At 38.7% G+C, this 22083-nt stretch overlaps 1 long non-coding RNA gene across 1 annotated transcript; it reads right to left on the minus strand.

Annotated features, from left to right (window-relative positions):
* Positions 1-278: 278 nt before the first annotated feature.
* Positions 279-20641, minus strand: LOC122464988. The gene is made up of 3 exons (XR_006289472.1): positions 20306-20641; positions 15554-15558; positions 279-314 (listed from the first exon to the last, which is right to left on the minus strand). It is a non-coding gene; the product is annotated as an uncharacterized LOC122464988 (long non-coding RNA).
* Between the last annotated feature and the right edge of the window lie 1442 nt (positions 20642-22083).

Here is a 22083-nt window from a genome sequence, read left to right on the forward strand (position 1 = left end):
CTCAGTTTATTGAGATCTCTTTGAAGCTCTTCGGTCAGCTTTGGACTTAACTATCTCAGGTAATTTTGTGTAGTCTGCAAATTTTGCCACTTCAGTGTTCACCCTTTTCCAAGATAGTTTATGAATATGTTGAACAGCACAGGTCCCAGTACAGATCCTTGGGGGACCCTGCTATTTACCTCTCTCCACTGTGAAAACTGACCATTTATTCCTACCCTTTGTCTCCTATCTGTTCACCAGTTGCTAATCTACAAGAGGACCTTGCCTCTTATCCCATAACTGATTACTTTGTTTAAGAGCCTTTGGTGTAGAACCTCGTCAAACGCTTTCGAGAAGTCCAAGTACACTATATTAACTGGATCACCCTTGTCCATATTCTTGCTGACTCCCTCAAAGAATTCTGATAGATTGATGGGGCATGCTGTTATCCAAGTGACACACAAATATATTGAGAGTATTTATTTCCTGGGTCCTACCATATCAGATCCTACCACTTTTCCTTAGACACACAGTTATAGGACAAAGGCATCCCAATTACAAAGAACTCTGGAAACAAAAATAGACAGTATATCATTACAATGCAGTACATAGGAACACCAAAGCTACTGCAGGCTTCCAGCAATACCAGACTACTTTTCCCCCATCCCGGAGAAGAGGTTATAATTCACCGTACTAATTTTAAAAAAAATGGCTTTCCCCTTAAAAGAATACTTACCAAGAATATATTCCATCACTTTAAGAGAGTTATTTCCTTTTTGAGGTGCTCATCAAACTTATTAAACTGTAAAGCTGATAAGATAAGTGATTAGTTTTGCATTTCTGTCAATACTTCATATGAGTGTGGATAAAGAGTTCCTCGAAAGGCTTGGGTTTGACCCTTATTCTCTCTTTCCCCAGTCTTGCTTGCCTGGGTCTCCTATATCTTGGTGTACCTTCTGGAGTGACTGGACCATAACAATGGCCTATGATCTCCTGTAATCCTATCTTTCCTCCTGCTCTTTGAAAATAGGAATGGAGGAGTGAACAAACAAAGCCAGAAGGGTTACTTGAAAGAAGAAACTTCTCCCCTGTGGTGAGGGAGAATTGACATGTCTGTGATGAGGCCTTTCAATGTACCAGTGTCACAGGAGCTCTAGCCAGAGTTCTACCATGCTCAGCTCCTCATGTAGGAAAAGGCAAATATGTTTTTAAACACACAATGTATCCAAAATTCATCCTTGATCAAGTCTCTCTGTTCTCTTTTCTTCTCCCTACCCTTGTGATCAGTTTAGTGAATCTTAAGAGTTACAGATGTAGCTTAACAAAAATATGGCCCATTAGTTGCACAGACTGCTTTGAAGATACAGACCAACTTTAAATTCCACAATCCTGAGGATTCTTGTTTCCTTGAAATCTGATTTCAAAGCTCAACACCACTGAAATGTCTTGTTGAGAGTGATGACAGCCAGCAATGAAGTGTACACTGTATTGTCACCACTTGTGATTGGTGGCAAAGTGCGTACTTTGTCTACCACATACTGACTCCCTCGCTGTAGGCTCCCTGAAATAATGCAAACAATAACTGCTGGTTAATTTCAGGCAGCTGAGTACAGTGATGAAGTATGGCATAAATTCAAACCATAAGAGTTAAGTGGAAAGACACTATTTTAACATAGGTGTCAAGGTCTATAGAGAATCTTTATAGTTTTTTGATCTTTAGGGAAGAGCAGAGATGAATTTGTTTTTAAATAGATTAAGAAAAACAGAAAGGTGGGTTTTTTTAAATATCAAGACCCTTTTGATATATTTTCCTGGCTGTAACTTTAGCTACCAAGAGGCTTTCATGGGTAAAGGTATAACTGGAATATTTCTTATCACCTTACAGTTCTTCAGTATAATACATTGCAGAAGAACAAATTGATAAGAGTTCTTTCCTGCTGTATAATGTGCTTAATATTAGCAATTCGCATCTACTAAATACTTGGTATTGTCTGCAGACACAGGCCTTGTCTTGATGAGCACTCAGGCTCAGACAACATATATATAAAATGTGGGGGAGAATGAGAATCAAAACTATATCTAATTTATCTATATAATTTTTACATATTAGGTGAAATTCTGTCCCTACTGAGTTCACTGGGAGTTTTTTCCATTGACTTTGATAAGGCCAGGATTTCATCCATTATTTACATTTCTTTTTAGTAAATATCAGTTCTATCTGACTTCCTTTCAACCTAGCCATTATTAGCTGGCCAATTCCTTGTAGGCTTGTGGAAAATGTAGCTCTTGATGAAGGGCTTCAGGGAAGCGAGGGTTGTGGCCTTATGAACCAATTCAAGGAGGAAGATCAAGAGTGTTGTGGAGGAAGGAGCAAAGACTGTTGTGGAAAAAGCAGACAAATGGCCAGTCAAGGCTAGCATTGTTGCCAGGAGGTGATGAGAGACCATTATAGATAGCAGAAAACTGCACAACAAGTTCTGCTGTCTTGTTGATGATACAGCTTTGAAAACATATTAGTAATCAAGGCTACAGATTTTAAATACATAGCTCAGTAATAGCTCTATCCTGAATGAGGATGACTGTTCAAGGTGGAGATCAAAATGTCTTGTTCTTTCAATAACTCCTAGGTCTGGCAACTATATTCTTCTGCTTTGGAGATTTAATGCGACTCCTCTTCCCCCTTCCCCCACACGTACAAATGCAATACCTCTTCCATGCTAATTTCATTCCTAACCATTCTAACAGTATAGTCCGTACAAAGAAAACACATGTTCCTTAGCCTTTGTAAAATATTTAGTGAGGTGGGTGTCAGGAGAGCATTTTAAGATAAGACATTTCTGCTTTTAAAAATCCCCAGAAGTCAGTCAGTGTTCCTTTGCTTTAAAAATGCAATAATACTATTTATGATTAATGAATCAGAAGCGCCCAAGGCAATTTACAGGAGGCAAAGTCCCTGCCCTGAGAAGTTTGCACTCTTACAGACAAGGAGCAAGTGCAACATGTGGAGGATAAGCAAGTGGCGACCTTTAGCATGCATTTTAATGTACCATTTTTTGCTCTTTTGCGTATGCTAGCAGAGTTAGAGGGGACTGCCATTATAGCCCTTATGAAATGTGTGTTGTAAAGAGATTCTTTACAAGGAGGATGGAGGCATGGCAGAACAGGCCAAGGAAGAAATTCAAGGTGCAAGGGGACATATGGAAGAATTATTTCAATACAATTAAAAATGTCAACAAGGTCACATCATTCTGAGAATGTTAGTGCAGTCAAACTTGGGAGACTCCCATCATTTGGTTTGGACCAGTGGAATGTGACTTATCATAGCTTGACTCAAGGCGGTCAGAATTTTTTTTTTGTAGCAATAGTTTTCTTTAGTTGGTATTAGAGATGTTATTCTCAGCGGAAATGAACAAAGCCAAACAGTGAGAAGTTCTGTTTGCTACTCGTTTAAAGGGCAGGTAACCTGCCTCTAAACATGCAGCTCTCTGCTTTCGCATTTTGTGTTTCATAAGTTGATGATCTTCTGAAAATGAATCTTAAATTCATTGATATCATCACACACTATAGCGCATTCCTTCTACTGCACAGGACTTAACAAACATGGCTGATTAAAGCATCAATCTGACAAGCCTGTGCACGTGCTTAACTTTACACACAGAAAAAGGAGCCCCATTGACTTCAAAGGCATTTACATGTGTAAATTAAGCACATGTTCCAGCATTTGCAAATTATGGCCTTAAGCCCCTGTGAGGTATTTTGGAGAGAAGAAAACGGAAGCAAAGCACATAAGCAGTATTGCTAACCCCAAATGTTAAATAATGAGTCGTGCCTCTGCAAATCTTGAGATTAAAAACAAAACAACTTGTGATTTTTAAGCCAAAATTGGGTTCCAAATTTGCCTTCTACTTTGAGCCTTCAGGGTACGCTTGGGTCACTTTTCTAGGTTTTCTCTGGAACCATAAAAGCTATTAATTTATTTGTTTAAATGAAAGCTGAGATTCTCACATCATCACTCTGTTTCCAAGAGCTGGGGTTTTAAGTAAAATGCCAAATATTGTGAGGGCTGGCAACACTGCACAAGCAACTTGCCTAACATCACATAGGATGTCTGTGGGCAGAGCTGGGAATAGAATCCAGGTTGTGCTTTTATCCCCAAACCAGCTTTCTTCTCAGAACCAAACGGACATTTTCTCTAAAGAAGTCTGCTTATTTTTGCTGTTCCTTGCAACCCTGTCCTGCTTCATATTTTCTTCTCTCTCTCTCTCCAGTAAGTACTGCAAATCTAGAAGGGAAGACAGCGTTGGTATGCCAGGTACTGTAAAAAATGAAGCAGCTTTCTTAAATCCTAATCTCCAAGTGATAATTAAGGTCATTTCAAGGTTTACTAAGAGAATTACTCTTTGGAAATATTTTAAATAGCTGGCTGTCCACAGCTTTTGCTTCTCCTCAAATAACAGGGATATTTTATCATTTGTATGCCTGTTGCAGCTGCTACTGGAAGCAATAATCCTGAATCATTCTTTTCCACTATACATGGATCAACAGGCAATAAATAAGGCTAAAATGGGTCCTCACATTTTGCCACGACAATCTGAAGGTAAAGGATATACTCTTATTTATTTATATCTGAACTCACGGCAGTGAGACGGTATTGAAAAACTCATCACGATTCAACAGCAACTAATTGCTATTTTACAACATTAGCCTACTTCATTTCCGAAATAAATACATTTGTGATTTCTTTTCAAGACAGAACAGGATACAATTAAGTACCTCACAGTGGAAAATCAGGGGCATTATATACATTATTTATTTTGAATTTTAAAGATTTCCTCTTTGCCTCCCTATCCAATCAAGACTCAGAACACTCTTCTTTTCTCCCTTTTGCCTTGATAGGTAGCTCTGAGGAGCACTGGGGACAGATCCCTGGCTCCACTTTGCCTCTTGTCCATTGGCACTGCTCAGGAAAGTGTGAAGACTGCAACTGTGACCTGTGCCTTCATATAGAGGCACAATAGGAGGAGGCTGAAGGCTCCTTAAATGTCTCATCTCGTGCACAAAAGGACCAAGCTATAATCTGGCCCTTCAGAAGCAGAGATCCTATTTTCAATGAGTCATTTGCTTGCAAGTGTACTTGTAAGTAGAGACCAATGAAGGACCTACAGATGCAAGCAGAATTGTCTATTTATTCTTCTCAATAACTAGGTCTTCCAGAATCAAATGGTATTTGAGTCACACATAATAACCACTTTCAACCAGCTGTATTTCTTTGAAATTAATAGGTTAGAGTGTTAACAAACAGGTGTTAAATAACTTTTAAACAGCAAATGTGAATTATTTTAGCAACATAGTCTTTGGGCCCAATCCTGAAGCCCTTGTTTGAGTAGTTCCATTGACCTCAACTGGCCTATTTTTGTTTTTGAGGGTTGCAGAATCAGGCCCTAGACATGCAGTTAAGGCTATGTCTACTCTAGAACTTCTACAGCAGCACAGACATTTACTACAGCGACAGAAGGGTCATCAGTGTAGTAAATCCTCCTCTCCCAGAGACAGTAGCTAGGTTGATGGAAGAATTCTTCTGTTGACATAGTGGGGTCTTTTCACAGCCCTGAACCATTTAAGCTGACTTAACTTTGTAGCATAGACCAGTCATAGACTATCAGGGTTGGAAGGGACCTCAGGAGGTCATCTAGTCCAACCCCCTGCTCAAAGCAGGACCAACCCCCCATTTTTGCCCCAGATCCCTAAATAGCCCCCCCTCAAGGATTGAACTCACAATCCTGGGTTTAGCAGGCCAATGCTCAAACCACTGAGCTATCCCTCCCCCAATCCTTAGTATCGTGAGGGTTTTTAAGTGTTTGTTTACTTTCAAAGTTCTATCAGTATATTTTACTATTTGTGTTTGGAGTTCTCTACATTTTTTACATTGCTGGAGCTTTTAGTATTCAACCACTAGACACCTGGGATATTCAGCATTTTAAGCACAATGGATCCAGCCTGCAAACGCAAACACACAAAAAAGCAGTCACACTTAAGTCAATGGGATTGCTCTTCTATGTCAATCTACTCATATGCTTAAGCAGTTGGAGGATTGGGCTCTTGATGGCAACAGTTTAATGACAGCCTGGACAATTACCCTGTTATGCTGAATAAACTGGGGGAAAATAAGCCCTCATGTCTGACTCATGTATTTAACTGTTGTTGTTGCTGGAGAGGTCTGAAAGGGAGAGAGGTTATGTCAATTGTGCTTTAAAACAGAGTGACTACATTGCGAACATTTCAAAAAAATATTTTTCTTCAGCAAGACTTTAGCTTTACAGTCTTTGGAAGGAGTGACTCAGAGGGGCACTTGCTTCTCTCCACTCCCTAATTAGCAGATTTTAGTGTTCTATCACAAAATATAAATCTCAGAATGGGAGGAAAAATATACTAGAATTTCTGGGAATAACAGAATGATTATTCCCCACCCTACATATACCCTTTTAAAATTTAACCAAATAAGCCCATATCAAATTTCATTAAATAATCATTGTAGAAAAATTATGCAAAGACTATGGACTCTGCATACCTCTCTTATGGGCAACATTAGTTAACTGTCTAATTTACAATTCTAATTATTGTTTAAAAATACAACAATTACCAGTCTCTGTTCCTTACAGGCTATCAGAAAAGAGCAGACCGCTTATTGTGGGAATGGGTGTGTGCATGTGTGTGGGGGGGAAATAAAAGCAATGAGCCAAATTCAGCAGTGATGTATGTAAATTACACCTTGGGTGTAAGTGGCAAAGTAGTTTAACTTGGCATGATATGGGATTCAGTTCATCTGTGAAATTGACAAATTTGATCCTATCTGGGATTCCGTCTTGCCCAGTTTTTTATTTTTATTTTTTTTTGTTTAAATTGACCCCATTTGTACAAATCCTCCAAGAACAGTGCAGATTAGGCACATCTTTTTATACATAAAAGACTTGTTACTAAAGTCTCTTGGCAGTTTATTTGATAGAAGAATGGTAGTGTCAGTTAGCCCACTTGCACTTCATCTCTTCACTTACAGAAGTAGTATTCTTGTTATTTGGTTAGATTGGGCATCATCAGATTAAAAGATTAATCTGCCCCCATTCTAAATTTACAGATTCGTCCTCACACATCGTACCGCAGATCTGTTCTATGAGGGAGGAAATCTTTATTTTGCTCAGTGTTCAAGTATGGTGTATAACCGAGTGTAATAGAGAAGAGGTTGGTGTTCTAATTTGCCTATGTTCTAATAAAGTCACCTGTCAAGTACCCCAGTGTTTTCCACAAAAATATTCATTTCTGTATAGTCCTTTTGTACTGTATGTTTAAGGTCAACAGACTAGAAGATTAGCAAAACTTTGACAGTCTCAGTTATGAAGTAGACTGGAAATGCATAAACTTTAATGTATGGATGTTTACAAAAACAGCCTGGTGATCTTACTGATTATTTCTGATTATATATCCAGCTAAACAAAAACTGTAGTACCAGTGAGCTTCTAAAATTGTTTCTAATATTTACTATTAAAAGGAACAGAAACGATAGCTACCACAAACTAGTATTATACTCACATGCCAGTTAAGAGATGGGTTGGGGAGGAGGGAAACTTTCAGCAAAGTGCTCAAACATTGTGCATTTTGTCTGAAAACACTGTGGTATCTGCCAGAGGATAAGCTGCAGTTTTACTCAGTAAATGATAAATGCTCAGTGGTGGACGGTATAAACATCTTTGAAGCTGCTTTTCTGTCATTAAGGTTTTTATAACGATGTTATATTAAATTTTTTGAGACAGCTGAAACATTTTCACAAATCTAGAGAGATTTTGCAGATGATTGGTAGGAATTCTGTTTGGCCGCGTCTGGCTCTATGAACATTTTCAACTGTAACAGCTCCTTATATATAACTACATGTAATGGACTTGATTCCTCACTCTGCTTTTACACCAGTGTAACTCCACTGAAATCAATGCTTTTCATACTGGCTTAAAACTAGTATAAAAGAGTAGATAATTGGTATATTTTATTATATAAAAATGGTCTGATTCTCCAGTCTAATACACACATGCCACACTGTGCTCAGTGAAGTTAGTCAAGAGTTCACTTCTCCTTAGTACACACTGTCATTGTTCAAAATAAAGCTGGCTGGAAATTTTCTGTCGGAACAGTTTTCTGTTCGAAAAGGCTGGTCTGACAAAACTGAAATGTTTCACGGGAGTGTATCAAACTTTGATGGGAAATTATCAAAACATTTCTTTTTGATACAGTTGAAATGTTTTGTTTTGACTTTATCATTTCAACTGTTATGTTATAATATATAACAGTCAACTCATTAGAATACCGTAGACTAGTGCATTCTAATAATAAGGCTCAATCCTACAATGATCTCAGCATGGAGCAATGGTGCTCCATGCAGGTGCTCAAGAGAGTCTGAATGGGGTGCTCCTTGCCTCCATTGCCATTTAATATGGTTATAGAACCACTGGCAGTTTTAGTAAGACAAGAGAATGACATTGATGGCATCAAGGTTCAGAAGTAGAGCTGGGCAAAAATTTTCAACCAAAACTTCCCCACTCCCTTGCCTTCCATCAAAACTTCCAGATTCAATGACAAATGTTTCACAAATTCATGTCAATTTTGTCAAAGTGCTGCAGCCGAAAAAAAATTCCAAAAAATGTTTTGTTTCAACATTTCAAACAAAACAAATATTTCAATTTGAAACATTTGGTTTCAAAATTTCCTTGTATTTTATTAAAATATAAAATGTTACAAAAAAGCTCAATGTAAATGAAAAATTTTGTTTCAAGTCAAACAAAATGTTTCATTTTGCCCAAAATGAAATTTTAGATTTTTTTTGAATTGCCAGCAAAGCTACAAATCCCGTATTCACTTAGTTCTATTAACAGGATACATCAAAAAGTTTAGCTTCATGCTGATGACCTTCTAGTCTGTTACCACTCTAGTAAAAATCAATATTTACTCTGCCACACCATACAAAAGTTCATCTGTCTTTCGGGTTTAAAATTAGAATCACTAAACCAGAAGCTCTCTCTTGTGGAAATTCTATTTCTTCTGTAGGAATTGATTCCCCATTTTGATTGCTGGGGGAACCATGAGATATTTAACCAACCACAAAATGTTTGAATTAAATATAAAACTTTACTGTGTATGGAAATATGGAGAAATTTTCCATTATCCTTATGGGTAGATGAATGGTGATAAAAATGAGTGTTTAAATAACTTCTAGTGTACCTGACCCAGGAGTTTCCATATGATCTGCTGTCTGGTTCAGGGACCAACTGACTAGTAGATTTTTTAGTGCAACAAAGGGAGAGCAGCCAAATTTACTGGAGTTGTCTGAAGATGTAAATATAATAGTATCTGAAATGGAATGGTTTTGTGCTGTGAGGGATAGTTATAAAAATGATCAGTGCAAATGAACTGAGAGAAATACAAATTTTCCTTTACACAAGTTGTCTCTCTCTCTCCTCCCTGCTCACCACCTCGAAAGTTACATTACATAAAAATTAGACACAGAACAGCTGGGTGAAATGTGAAATGCATCCCTTGTACAGGACATATATTACATGACAGATATTACTGTTTTCTATTATGCATATGCTTAAACATTTAGGTGTATTTACAGGCACTCATTTGAGTAAAGTTCATAAGTTAGCATGTTTGTTTATGCTACTAAGAGCAAAAAAGATCATGCATACAGTAGACAACAGACTGTTTAAAATCATATTTACTCATGGAGCAAGTTACATTTTATCTGAGAAGGGTAATGGAAACACTTGAAGAAAATTGGGCTCCAACAATGGACTATTGAGATCTATATGGATGGACATGCTCTTCCACTGACCAGAGTGTAAAGACTGTAATATTCAAGGAAAGGAATGTATAGTTCAAGTGTATGCACCTATGTGGTTTTTAAATGATGTCATAAATATCAATATAATAAATAATAGTGGTTGAACAACAATCAGTTAATAGTATCTTTGAGAAATGGCCATTAAGTGACTCTCACACTTCAGTTACCAGTTAACCCCCCCTCAAAAAAACAACAAAAAAACCCTCCCAGATGCCCTAATGTGTAGTGCATGAGTAAAGAACCTAAAAAGGAAGGACAGTAAAGAATGTAAACAGTACATTAAATGTAGGTGCAGAAGATTTTTTGCCTGGTTAGAGACTTACTTTAAAAATACACAAAAAAAAAACTCATTTTAATTTTTTTAGTACTGTTTCCGTATTCTGAGTGACCGTTTTAAACTATATGTGTAAGACTTCCCTCTGCAAACTTTAGTAAGTTTACAAGCATATAACAAAAACACACTTCCCCCACTCTCTACCATGTCTGCCTCAAGCTTCAAACAAATTAAGATGAAGGATTCTTGCTTTTTCCTACAGTAGACTTTAAGACTGCCATCAGATTCTGTGTCCTACTTAAGAGATTAATATATTGTGAGACTGCATATGGGTTGCCACTTTAAAAAAGAAGTTTTGTAAGTTATTCTGCTGTTTGTTTTGGTGGAATGTCTTTTCTAACTCAGCATCACCAGAAAGATTGCTGTTATCAGTACTCAAATACCAGTCACTCCCTTATGAAGCAAGAAAAGATACACCGTGCAGTCCCAGGGACTAAGGAAACTTTGGCATTTCATCAGTTTCAGTGCTAGAATTTCACTGTCAAGCTCACTATCTGCTGGGCCCTCATAGATAAACAGTAGATAGGAGCTCACAACACATTCCTTTCATGTTCACTAATTTCAGAAAGAGACTCTGCAGTCTAACACCAGCACATCCCTTGAAGTCCTATCTCTCTGCCTGTATCTTTGGCAGCCATGTAGTAATTAGTAAAACAGAGCAAAGATATTTTACACCACTCTGTCCACTCAGCTGTGCCGTTCTGAACAAATGCTGCAGATTTTAGCTGGGAATGGCATCTCACACCGTGCTTGGATTATAAATCCCTATTTACATCTGAAATTCTTTAAATTAGTTAAAACAAACTATAACTTCAAACGATAGGGGCTCTCATCTATGATAATTTATAGTTTTAGGAACTAAGCACATTTATCACCTCTGGATTTAATGGAAGTTTAAAACAACATATTAAAATGAAATTAAGATAAATAGAATCAAGTTACAATTGCCCTCTCTTGATGGATTAAGTAACATACTGAGAGAGAACGCAGTTCCTCTAAGCATGTGGATTTTTGTCTTTACATAATGTCTACCTTTTCCTTTTGGTAACCTTAGGGTTACTCTTTCTGGGCCAGCTTCTGACAGCCTTACTCAAACCGACAGACGTGTCTTCAGCTGAACAACCGGTGCAATAAGGTACTGTTCAACACGAGGAAGGATTTCACAACCTAGTCCTCAATATCCCTTGATCTTCAAGGGAGTTACTCATACAGGAATGGCTATAAGGAATTATAGGTAATATTCACAAAATTTAATAGAAATGTGGGTAATATTACAGGGATGAAAAGGAGGGTATTGTACTAGGAGAAAGACCAGGAGGATAGATATTAAAGTAGTCCTACCCTAATTTAAGTAACACTATCAGAACTCAATTCAGCTTTGGTGTAAGCAGGTACCATCAAAATGAGAGATGAGAGTTTTACTTGTTTATACTGGGGTCAGTTTTGGTCACTACAAAATACCAGAGAGATGTCAGTGACATTTGATTTGCACAGCCGCTGAATGCCAAGTTAGCACAAGTTACACTACAGTGCTACTTACGTCCGATGACTTACATCACCACTATGTCACCATGAAACACAGTCCTTTATTTGTGAAGTGAGAGAGATAAGGGGATCATAGAGCTGTCCCTTTTAGGTCACCCAAGAAAGAATTCTTCTGGCAAGACTCCAATTTCAAGTGCTAGTCACACCTCTGACTTCTCTGTGTAACAGGCTGCATGAATCTATATGCTTCCCTTTTATTTAATGCAGCAGTTCTCCAACTTCATTGCACCGTGGACCCTCCCCTCACCCCCCGACAACAAAAATTACTACATAACCCCGGTGCCCTCTGTTACTCTAGAATAGTTAATATGTTACAGTCTTGTAATGCATTTTTATTTATCTAGAAAAAGTAGCTGCTCAATATTTAAATTCACAATACAATCACAAAACAATCTTTATATCCAGCAGTACAAAATAAAAATAAATATTTACCTAATGGAAGGGGTCAGCTTGTATTGAGGAACACAAATCCTTGAAGTGGGGCTCTGCATGGCTGAGGTAAAGATGGAGATCATCTTAAACAGCGAGACAGGCCCTGTATTTGTTTTTCAGTAAAGTCAGTGCTAAAATGCCAGCTTTACACAGGTAGGTGAATGAAACTGTCATGAGTGCTTTCAATTCTGTAGATGACAGGTCTGGATAGTCTTCTTGCACAGAAATCCAGAAGTTAGCAAGAGGTTGTTCAGAAAAAATTCAGCATCAATGTCTCATCACAGGAAAGGTCCATTAATGTTTCTTTCACTGCAAGTGACATAACAGCACTTGCAGTCACTTCTGCATTAAAGGGATTTCTAATCCACACCTCTGTTTCTGATCCTTTTCAGGGAAATAGTCCTGAAACTGCAGTTCAGAGCTTTCCAGGTGGCTGATGCTAATGGGTTGCAAGTCATGATTTGGGCAAGGCATTTTCATCCAAAAAGTCATTCAGTAAAACAACCAAACAAAAAGTTTCATAACTGTCACTGTTTACACGACCATACCACAAGGAAAGTTTCTTGATCCAACTTTCAATTTTGTCAGTGAGACACAAGGAAGTGTCTCACCCTTGAAGTGAGGTATTTAGCAAATGTAGGCATCCAAAAATGTCCACAAGGTAACCTAGCAAAACAAGCCACTTGGGATCTGCAAACTTTTCAGCCAGCGGGGAATCTTTGTATGAAAGAAAAATTCTCACTTCCTCCCTTAGCCCAAACAAACGATTGAGAACCTTTCCCCGAGATAGCTGCCGAACTTCTGTATGGTAAAGTAACTGATGGTGCTCAGTTCCCATATCATCACACAAAACTCCAAACAGACGTACACTTTTTTGATCTGCTCTTGATGAAGTTGACTGTGCAAACAGCTTCATCGAGAACTTGTTTCGGAATAGGTGGTATTTTTTTGCCACCAGCGCTTGCCTGTGTATAATACAGTGAGTCCAAACTGCTTGTGGTGCAACAGCCTGCACTCAGGTGACTAGCCTGTTGTTTTTTCTAGTCATTGCACAGGCACCATCACTGCCAATTCGTACACAGCACTGTCATTCCAAGCCAGAATCAGAGACAAAAGCGTCCCCCTGTAGCACGTGGTGGTAATGGCCAGCAGAACATACATTCCTCTCGGAATTTTTCATCGTTCTCAGATGTTACATTATAGCAGCATCTGAGGAGCCCCCAACACATCTGTCATTTCATCAAGTGGAATGGAAAAAAAGGACTTTGCCTGAGTTTGGCGATCACTTGTTCAGTCCCGTCATTTGCCATATTCTCAATACTCCTGGCAATAGTGTCATTAGACCCGGAAATTGAATCAAATGGAGTTGCTGCACCTTGTCCCAACATTATCAAAACCATTTCCTTGGCACATGGCAGAAAAAATTTCTCCAATCATGTGCGGTTTACCAGTTTTAGCTATCCAGTATGTCACAGCAAAAGATGCCTCAAGGGCTCTCTCATTTGTTGTAGCTTCCGTTTTCAGTACTGTTTTCTGGCTCTGTCGTTCTCTCAACTTTTGCTGGAAAAAAAAAAATCGAGAGGTTTTGTTTGAAGAGAACTGTGCCATGTCTGCAAGTGCCGCAACATTTTAGACAATTTTAAGTTTTCCTTTGCCAACACTTCAACGCACGCCCCGCGTTGTGGCCATGGGTCCTCCTCAAAATCAGTCCATGCAAATCCATACTCCTCATTGTGGTTTCTTGGTATTTTACTGCTGTTTGGATCCTCGTTGTCAGCCCTTCTTTTGCTGCAAGTGACAGTCAATTCCTCTTCATTACCCCCCTTTCCTCCGCTTTTCTTCCAAAAACGGTCCATTGCGAAAATTATTTCTACAGCAACTTTTCAGACTGGCTTCAAGCACAACACACGCTGAGTTGGTTGCTAGGTAACCATTTCAGACAGTTCCGACAGGCGCCTGCCTGATAGAGGAAGTGAAGCACACGGCCGGCCGGCCTTAAGGGGTGGGAAGCAGGGCAATTGCCCAGAGCCCCATGCCACAGGGTCCCCACAACGCTAAGTTTCTCAGGCTTGTGCTTCAGCCCTGCCATGGCAGGTCTCAGGCTTGGGCTTTCTGCTCTGGGCCCCAGCGAGTCTAACACCAGCCCTAGCAACCCCATTAAAAACGAACTCACAACCCACTTTGGTGCTGCAATCCATGGTTTGAGAACTGCTGATTTAATACAATGTGAGTGTGATGGTCCTTGCTGGTGTGAATGAGGAGACAGATGAAGCACTGTGGCAGCTTGAGTCTCATTCAAATTCCACTGTCCAGTGCTTTCTAAAAAATCCCTGAAAAGCAAATATAAACACATGCTCTGTAAAGAATACAAATCAGCTCACTCCAACAAGTAGATAATTCTTTTAACAAATTCTAATGATTTTAAAACATGCAATGGATTATTCTGTCTTCAGTGTTTTAAATGAAGTCACATCCTCGATTGAGATGAATTCCTTTTTCTCAGATATATTCAAACAGGTGATTATGTATATGGAACATCTGTAGAAAAACTGACTAAATGCTATGCAGCGAAACTAGTCAATAGTCACACAGTCAGGCTTCACTGAACTATCTAGAAGCTTAACTCTTTCCCTCATAAGTGTTTAGGTTGACCAAGACAATGCATAATCAGTTGTGAAGATGCTTATCCATATCTTCTCACCATCAATCTACTATCCCTTTTAAAGCTGAGATTACAAACCTGAAACAATATATAAACTAATATAGGTCACATGACGGTACTTTTTTCTAGTCTATGATAAGCCATTCCCAATCTGCTCTCAGAAGCTGGTATTCCTTGAACATGCTTTTACATGTGAGAGAGGAGTTTGCCCAAGGGAAAGGATCAAGTATTTCCCTGAAGGGTCAGAATTTTTTATTCAGTGTAGATAAAACAATTCTAGTAAAAACACTGTTAGTGATCCAGTAGGATGGATACAACATGTTTTCTATTTCTAGTTACAGGCTGTGATGGGATGTACAAGCTGTTTGTGACACATGACGGCAATCTCCTCGTGTCAGAAGAAATACCTCACCCCACCAAAACCCACTTCGTGGTTTACCCCGTCTGTAAAAATAGGGTTAATGATACCGACCTCCTTTGTAAATCACTCTGAGATCTAATAAGCAAGGGTATAGGCTTCTTGAAGTGGTCAAGGAACAAAGGCTGTTTTCTCCCTTCACAGCTTGTCCAGAATTTTAGGAAGTAGACCTGCTTTACATCCAGTCATTTAGAGCAGTACTTCTTCATTACCATACTTTGCACCCTGAAGCCCCCAGTGAAGCCAGGCGGGCAGGTAACAGTCATCAAACCACTGAATTATGCCTGAAAAGTCTGCTACCTTGTCTCTGTACTCATCACCACAGGACCTTAAAAATTCCATGCCTTTAGAAACAAACCCCACACTTATCCTTAGTATTCCCAGCTCAAGCAAGCACTAAAAATCTCAATGTCCTCAGCTCACAACAATCCTATATAACACCACCACCACACCACAAAGTATTCTAAGATATATTTTATCATTATACCAGGAACAGAGTACTTATACATAAATTATTGTTAACACAAAGACATCAAACGCTGGCGGAAGCTGTCATTTTGGTTTTCTTTACTCATTACAAAAGTTTCAATTTCAAATAAATATCCATTTCAAGATGGGACAAGTGGTAATATTTACTCTTGTCACATTAAGTTACATTTGGTTGGTAGCAATACCAACAGGCCAGCATAATACTGCACAAAAAAGCGCAACTGAACAAACCAGTCTTCTATATATATTACTTCCTGTAAAGCTAGAACTGCTACATCTCTTGCTCCCTAATTTTGCAGATACAAAGATCAATAAGGACCTGTGCTATCTTTACCCTAAAAGGAGGGGAAATTGTGTGTTTGTGGTTTTTATGCTTGGTAAACAAACATGCTTACCAAATGAATAGCATACTATGAGTTTTGCATTTTACAGATACTTGGAGAGTTTTTTTCCAGTGGGTTTTTGCCAGGATGGTGGAAATCAAAACAACTCTGTCTGCTCTGCAGCAGCACCACAGTTCATATCTCACATGCCTGTATGAAAGGATGTAATTAAAATGAAGTAATAGAAGCAAGCTTGGTCAAGCACATTCCAACTCTTTGGTCACATATTTCATAATGAAATAAATGAACGATTCTCACTGTCACATTAACATGCTTTGGGGATGACTGAACATCTAAGTAGAGTAATAAAGACAATCTATAGTCAGCCTCACCTTTCCTCTTTAACATCATAAAATGGAGAGCTGGGGTGAGGCATCACCATGGAGGAGGTGGATGTCTATGTTAAGCTTGATGCAGCATTAAATCAATCCTTTTAAAGCTAAGCCCCAACAGGCAAAAGGGGAAGCGTTTTACTGCATCAGGCGTGATATGTGAGGTGGCATGAGAAAAGGAGTCTACTCTTTCCTGTTCCCAACAAGGAAATAATCCAACCGGGACTACTCTTACACATCTAAGAGAAAAGTTGGAGATTCTTATACTGAATAATTTAATTAACAACATTGTACTTTCTAGTTTGTTAATGAAAATCATTTCACTTAGGAAGTTATACTTCTCTAAACTCATCTGAGCTATTTAAATGGACCTCTGAGAAATCACAACTTCTATTTTGCTCAAATAATTAGTGGACAACTGTGGAAAGCCTGAGGCTAAAGTTCTGCAGTCTGTCAATATCTGGCACTTGTCTCTTAATGAGAAACCTCACAGACCCTCTGCTGTTATGGCACAAGGAAGGAAATGCTAAAATTGCCAGCAATAATAAGGCACCTTTAGCTCTCTGGTTTATGGAACAGGTCTGTAAAACTACAGATAAGTCACATTAAAATAAATAAAAAATTAAAATCTGATAGGAGATACTCTGATAAAGGCTACCATCCAACCTATGTAAAAATAAACTTTTTTCCATTTCATTAACTGAAACCACAATCTTACAATATCTAACTATGTATGGTCAGTGGTTTTTTGTTTGTTTTGTTTTGAACAAACCTGGAGAAAAAATAATTGGTTTTAAAGTAACTTTAAAGTGTGCTTTTACTTTGAAAAGAGATTGTAAAAATGGAACTTTCTTTTTCCACAGCTCTGCCCTGGTGTGTTTTCAGTCACATCAATTGATTTTAGTGATGATAATAAGTTTATACTGATTTTTACCTGTCAGGATGGTATCACCGTACAACTAAAAGAGTATTTTATTTCTCCTTGTGCATAAAATTGGAACTTAGTAAACAATGAGCTATACCTTTGCAAACTTACTGAGATTACTGCACAAGTGTAACTGAAGGCATCATTCAGTCTGCAGAACCTTGGTTACTGAGGATGATATGTAAGAAGCAGAGAACCAAGGTAGACTTTCAGATCTCAGGCACAACATGCATCTGTAGCAGTAGACAGGGGGTGGAAAATGAACACACACACACACACACACACACACCAAAAAAGAAAACTACACCAATTTCTTTTTCCCCATACTGTGCTCGACCTATAAGGAATCATAGCCGCAGAACTCCAGGATGCCATTTTCACACAGTAACTTTTCAGAATGTCACCATGCTTTCAGGTTGGAAAGCAAGCTTTCAAAGGACAGGAAATGCCAAATGTTAAGGTTTAACACTCAACCTAAACTCATCTTGGGTGCATGTCCAAAATATAGGGCTGGAAGCCTCCCCTCATAATTTAGCAGCTGATTTGGTGCCAGAGATCTGGCTTAATGGAATACCTGACAATTGCATAAGGAAAATTCCCAGTAAGAGTAGAACCTACAAAGTGGCTATATGCAACCCCACTTTTGGCCTGCAGGGAAGGGGGGCATTCTTGCTGGAAAGAGGTAATGAGTAGGATGTCTCTACATCCTGGTAAGCACTACCTGATAAAATGGTCTTTGGGGCCATAGGCTGTCAGGTGCAACACACAGCAGCCATATTCCAGGGCAAACCAGTCTGTATCTAAGGCCATGTCTACACTACCAGCTAAATTGGCACTGCTGCGATCAATGCAGCGGTGTCAATTTAGTGGGTCTGATGAAGACATGCTAAATCAATGCAATGTGTATTCCACCTCCCCAAAAAGTGTAAGGGAAGTCAGTGGGAGAGCGTCTCCTGTCGACACAGCACAGTGTAGACACCGCAGTAAGTGGGTCTAGCTACACTGACTTCAGTTATGTTATTCACGTAACTGAAGTAGTGTAACTTAGTTTGATTTACCATGGTAGTGTAGACCAGCCTTAAATGAATTGTTCTGAGAGCCATAACTGAGTTTCCATGCTGGAAATTCAACCATATAACTGGATAATATATTAAAATACTATTAGTAGTAATTACTTAGAGTTATTTTTAGAGTGCCCATTGCCATTGTAGGTTGGTGCTTATTTGCAAGTGGTGAAACACAAATTGCATAAACCCACTATAAAAGAATGTAAAGTTCTGGGGGACACAGAGAAGCAGAGCTGGTTTTCCTGACTGATGCTGTCAGCTAGACCTTGCCCATTCTATTACCTTCAGTTCAGGATATGAAAGGATTTGAGTCTCTTTCTGAGGCAGCGGTGCGGGGGTTGGTGGTCCCAGGAATATCTATGCACGATTGTGTTTAGTTGCTGTTGTTTAATTTAACAATAAAAAAAGAGGATGAACAGAAAAACAAAGTCCCAATATATAAATAAGTGTGAAGAAAAAAAAATCAGCACATATTGAGCTCTGAACTTGTTTGACTTAGGCTCTGGTAGAAAGCAAAGCCTGGGAAGCAAGTTCACCAGGCGGGGACATTTACTGAGAAAGCTGCTTCATCAGTTGTACATAAGAATGGCCATACTTGATCATACGTGGTCCATGTAGCCCATTATCCTGTCTTTCAACCATGGCCAGTGCCTGATGCTTCATAGGGAATGGAAAACAAGGCAATTATTGAGCCATCCATCCCCGTCATCCATCCCAGCTTTGGGCAGTTGGAGGTTTAGGGACATCCAGAGCATGGGGTTGTGTCCCAACCATCTTGACTAATAGCCATTGATGGACCTATCCTCCACAAACTTATCTAATTCTTTTCTTAACCCAGTTATATTTTTGGCCTTCACAACTATCCCCTGGCAACAAGTTCACACATTTCACAGTCAATCTGTGGAAGAAATACCTCATATTATTTCTTTTAAACCTGCTGCCTATTAATTTCATTGGGTGCGCCCTAGTTTTTGTGTTATGTGTAGGGATAAATAACACTTTATTATTCTCTCTCTCTCTGATTTGTGATTTTATAGACCTCTAGCATATCCCTTGGTAGTTTGTCTCTTTTCTAAAATGATCAATCCCAGTCTTTTTAATCTTACCTCATATAGAAGTTACTCCATACCCCTAATCATTTTTGTTGTTGTTCTCTATACTTTTTCCAATTCTGGGGGTTTTTTTGTTTTGTTTTTTGTTGGTTTTTTTTTTGAGATGGGGGTTTCAGATGAGTGATTGGAATTGCACTCAGTATTCAAGGTGTTGGTGCACCATGGATTTATATAGTGGCATTATGATATTTTCTGTCTTATTTTCTATCCCTTTCCAATGGTTCCTAACCTTGTTACTTTTTTTGACTGCCACTGCACATTAAGCGGATGTTTTCAGAGAACTATCCATGACAACTCCAGGACTTTTTTTTTTCCAGTGGCAACAGCTAATTTAGACTCCATCATTTTAACTGTATAGTTGGAATTATGTTTCCCAATGTGCATTACTTTGCATTTATCAAGATTGAATTTCACCTGCCATTTTGTTGTCCAGTCACCTAGTTTTGTGACGTCCCTTTGTAACTCTTCGCAATCAGCTTTGGACATAACTATCTTGAGTAATTTTATATAATCTGCAAAGCTTTACCACCTCACTGTTTACCCCCTTTTCCAGATCATTTATGAATATGTAAAGGTCCCAGTACAGGGGGGACCCCACTATTTACCTCTCTCCATTGTGAAAACTGATGATTTAGTCCTACCCTTAATTTCCTATCTTTTAACAACTTACTGGTCCACAAGAGGACCTTCCTCTTATCCCATGACTGCTCAGTTTGCTTGAAAGCCTTTGACAAGGTCCCACACCAAAGGCTTACTGAAAGTCCAAGTACATTATATCCACTGGATCACCCTTGTCCAGATGCTTGTTGATTCCCTCAAAGAAGTCTAATAGATTGGTGAGGCATAATTTCCCTTTACAAAGCCATGTTGACTTTTTCCAACCTGTTGTGTTCATCTGTGATAATTCTGTTCTTTACTGTAGTTTTGACCAGTTTGCTTGGCACTGATGTTAGGCTTACTAGCCTGTAATTACCAGGATAAGCTCTGAATCCTTTTCTTAAAATTGGCATTACATTAGCCATCCTCTGAATATCTGGTACAGAGGCTGATTTAAGTGATACGTTACATACTGTACAACAGTGAGTAGTTCTAGAACCTCATATTTGAGTTCCTTCAGAAATCCTGGGTAAATACCATCTGGACTGGTGACTTATTACGGTTTAATTTATCAATTTGTTCCAAAACCTCCTCTAATGACATCTCAATCTGAGACAGTTACTCAGATTTGTCACCTGAAAGGAATGGCTCTCCCTCACATCCTCTACAGTGAAGACTGATGCAAGGAATTCATTTAGCTTCTCTGCAACAGCCTTGTTTTCCATGAGTGCTCCTTTAGCACCTCAGTTGCCTGGTGGCTCCATTGATTGATTGATTGGCAGGCTTCCTGCTTCTGATGTACTTAAAATTTTTTTTGATGTTAGTCTTTTATTAGGTGCTCTTCAAATTCTTTTTTGGCCTGCCCTCTCATTAAACTATTACTTTTAACTTGTCAGAGTTTATGCTCCTTTCTGTTCTCCTCAGTAGGATTTTACTTCCAATTTTTAAAAGATGCCTTTTTGCCTTTATTCCCTTCTTTCATTCTGTTGTTCAACCATGGTGGCTGTCAGACTGTCTGGCGCAGCTCACTTCCATGAGTGCCGGCCTCAGGGCAGAAACCCCAAACTGGTTGCATGTTCTTGTAACATTCTGTGTCCCTATGTTCACCCTTTTTACAAAACTATAATGGATTTTGTACAAAATATACCTTGTGAGGTATCATTTGAAAATGCAAATTGCTGATCATTATTGTACTGGTAAAATGTGTGTGAGGCATCATTTATAAAGTTATAAGATTCTCCTGTATAACAACACTGTGACATGTTCCAAGTTTAGAAAAGCAGCCACAAATCAGTTCCTCAGAGACAAAAGCCAAACCAATGCTGTACCCAGGTATCAACAAAATCAAATGAACTATTACCTGCTATGTGGCCATTTTTCAGCAGGAAAAAGGGTGAGAGTGAGAAATCTACATTTTGGCAAAAAAACAGCTGGAGGTTCCCAACCCCACAGACCTTCTGTCTCCTGAACCTCAGCTAGAGATGACTTTCAAAGAAAAAGGGGGGACTATAAGAAAAAGGAATAGATGTCCCAAATGATTCCTCCTTTTCTCTCTCCCCAGGGCATCAACACCACCTGAAGGCAAAGAAGTTAACACTGAATTGTGGGAGGGATCCTGGCTGAAAGGAGTCCAGCCAGTAAGACTGCTAAAGCATTTGGTGAGAGAAACCTTTGCTTTTAATTCATTTAGCTTGTTAAGTTAGATATTATCACATTTTACCTTTTATTTTCTTGTAACCAATTCTGACTTTTATGCTTCGTTACTTGTAATCACTTAAAATCTATCTTTCTGTAGTTAATAAACTTGTTTTATCTAAACAAGTGTTTTTGGACTGAATAATTTGGGACACTTCATGTGGGATAACAAGATTTATTTATATCAATTTCTATTAATGAAATAATGAACTTTATATGAGCTTCTGTTG

This window comes from Chelonia mydas, chromosome 3 (genome assembly GCF_015237465.2).
Source record: "Chelonia mydas isolate rCheMyd1 chromosome 3, rCheMyd1.pri.v2, whole genome shotgun sequence".
In the NCBI taxonomy this organism is placed as follows: Eukaryota; Metazoa; Chordata; order Testudines; family Cheloniidae; genus Chelonia; species Chelonia mydas.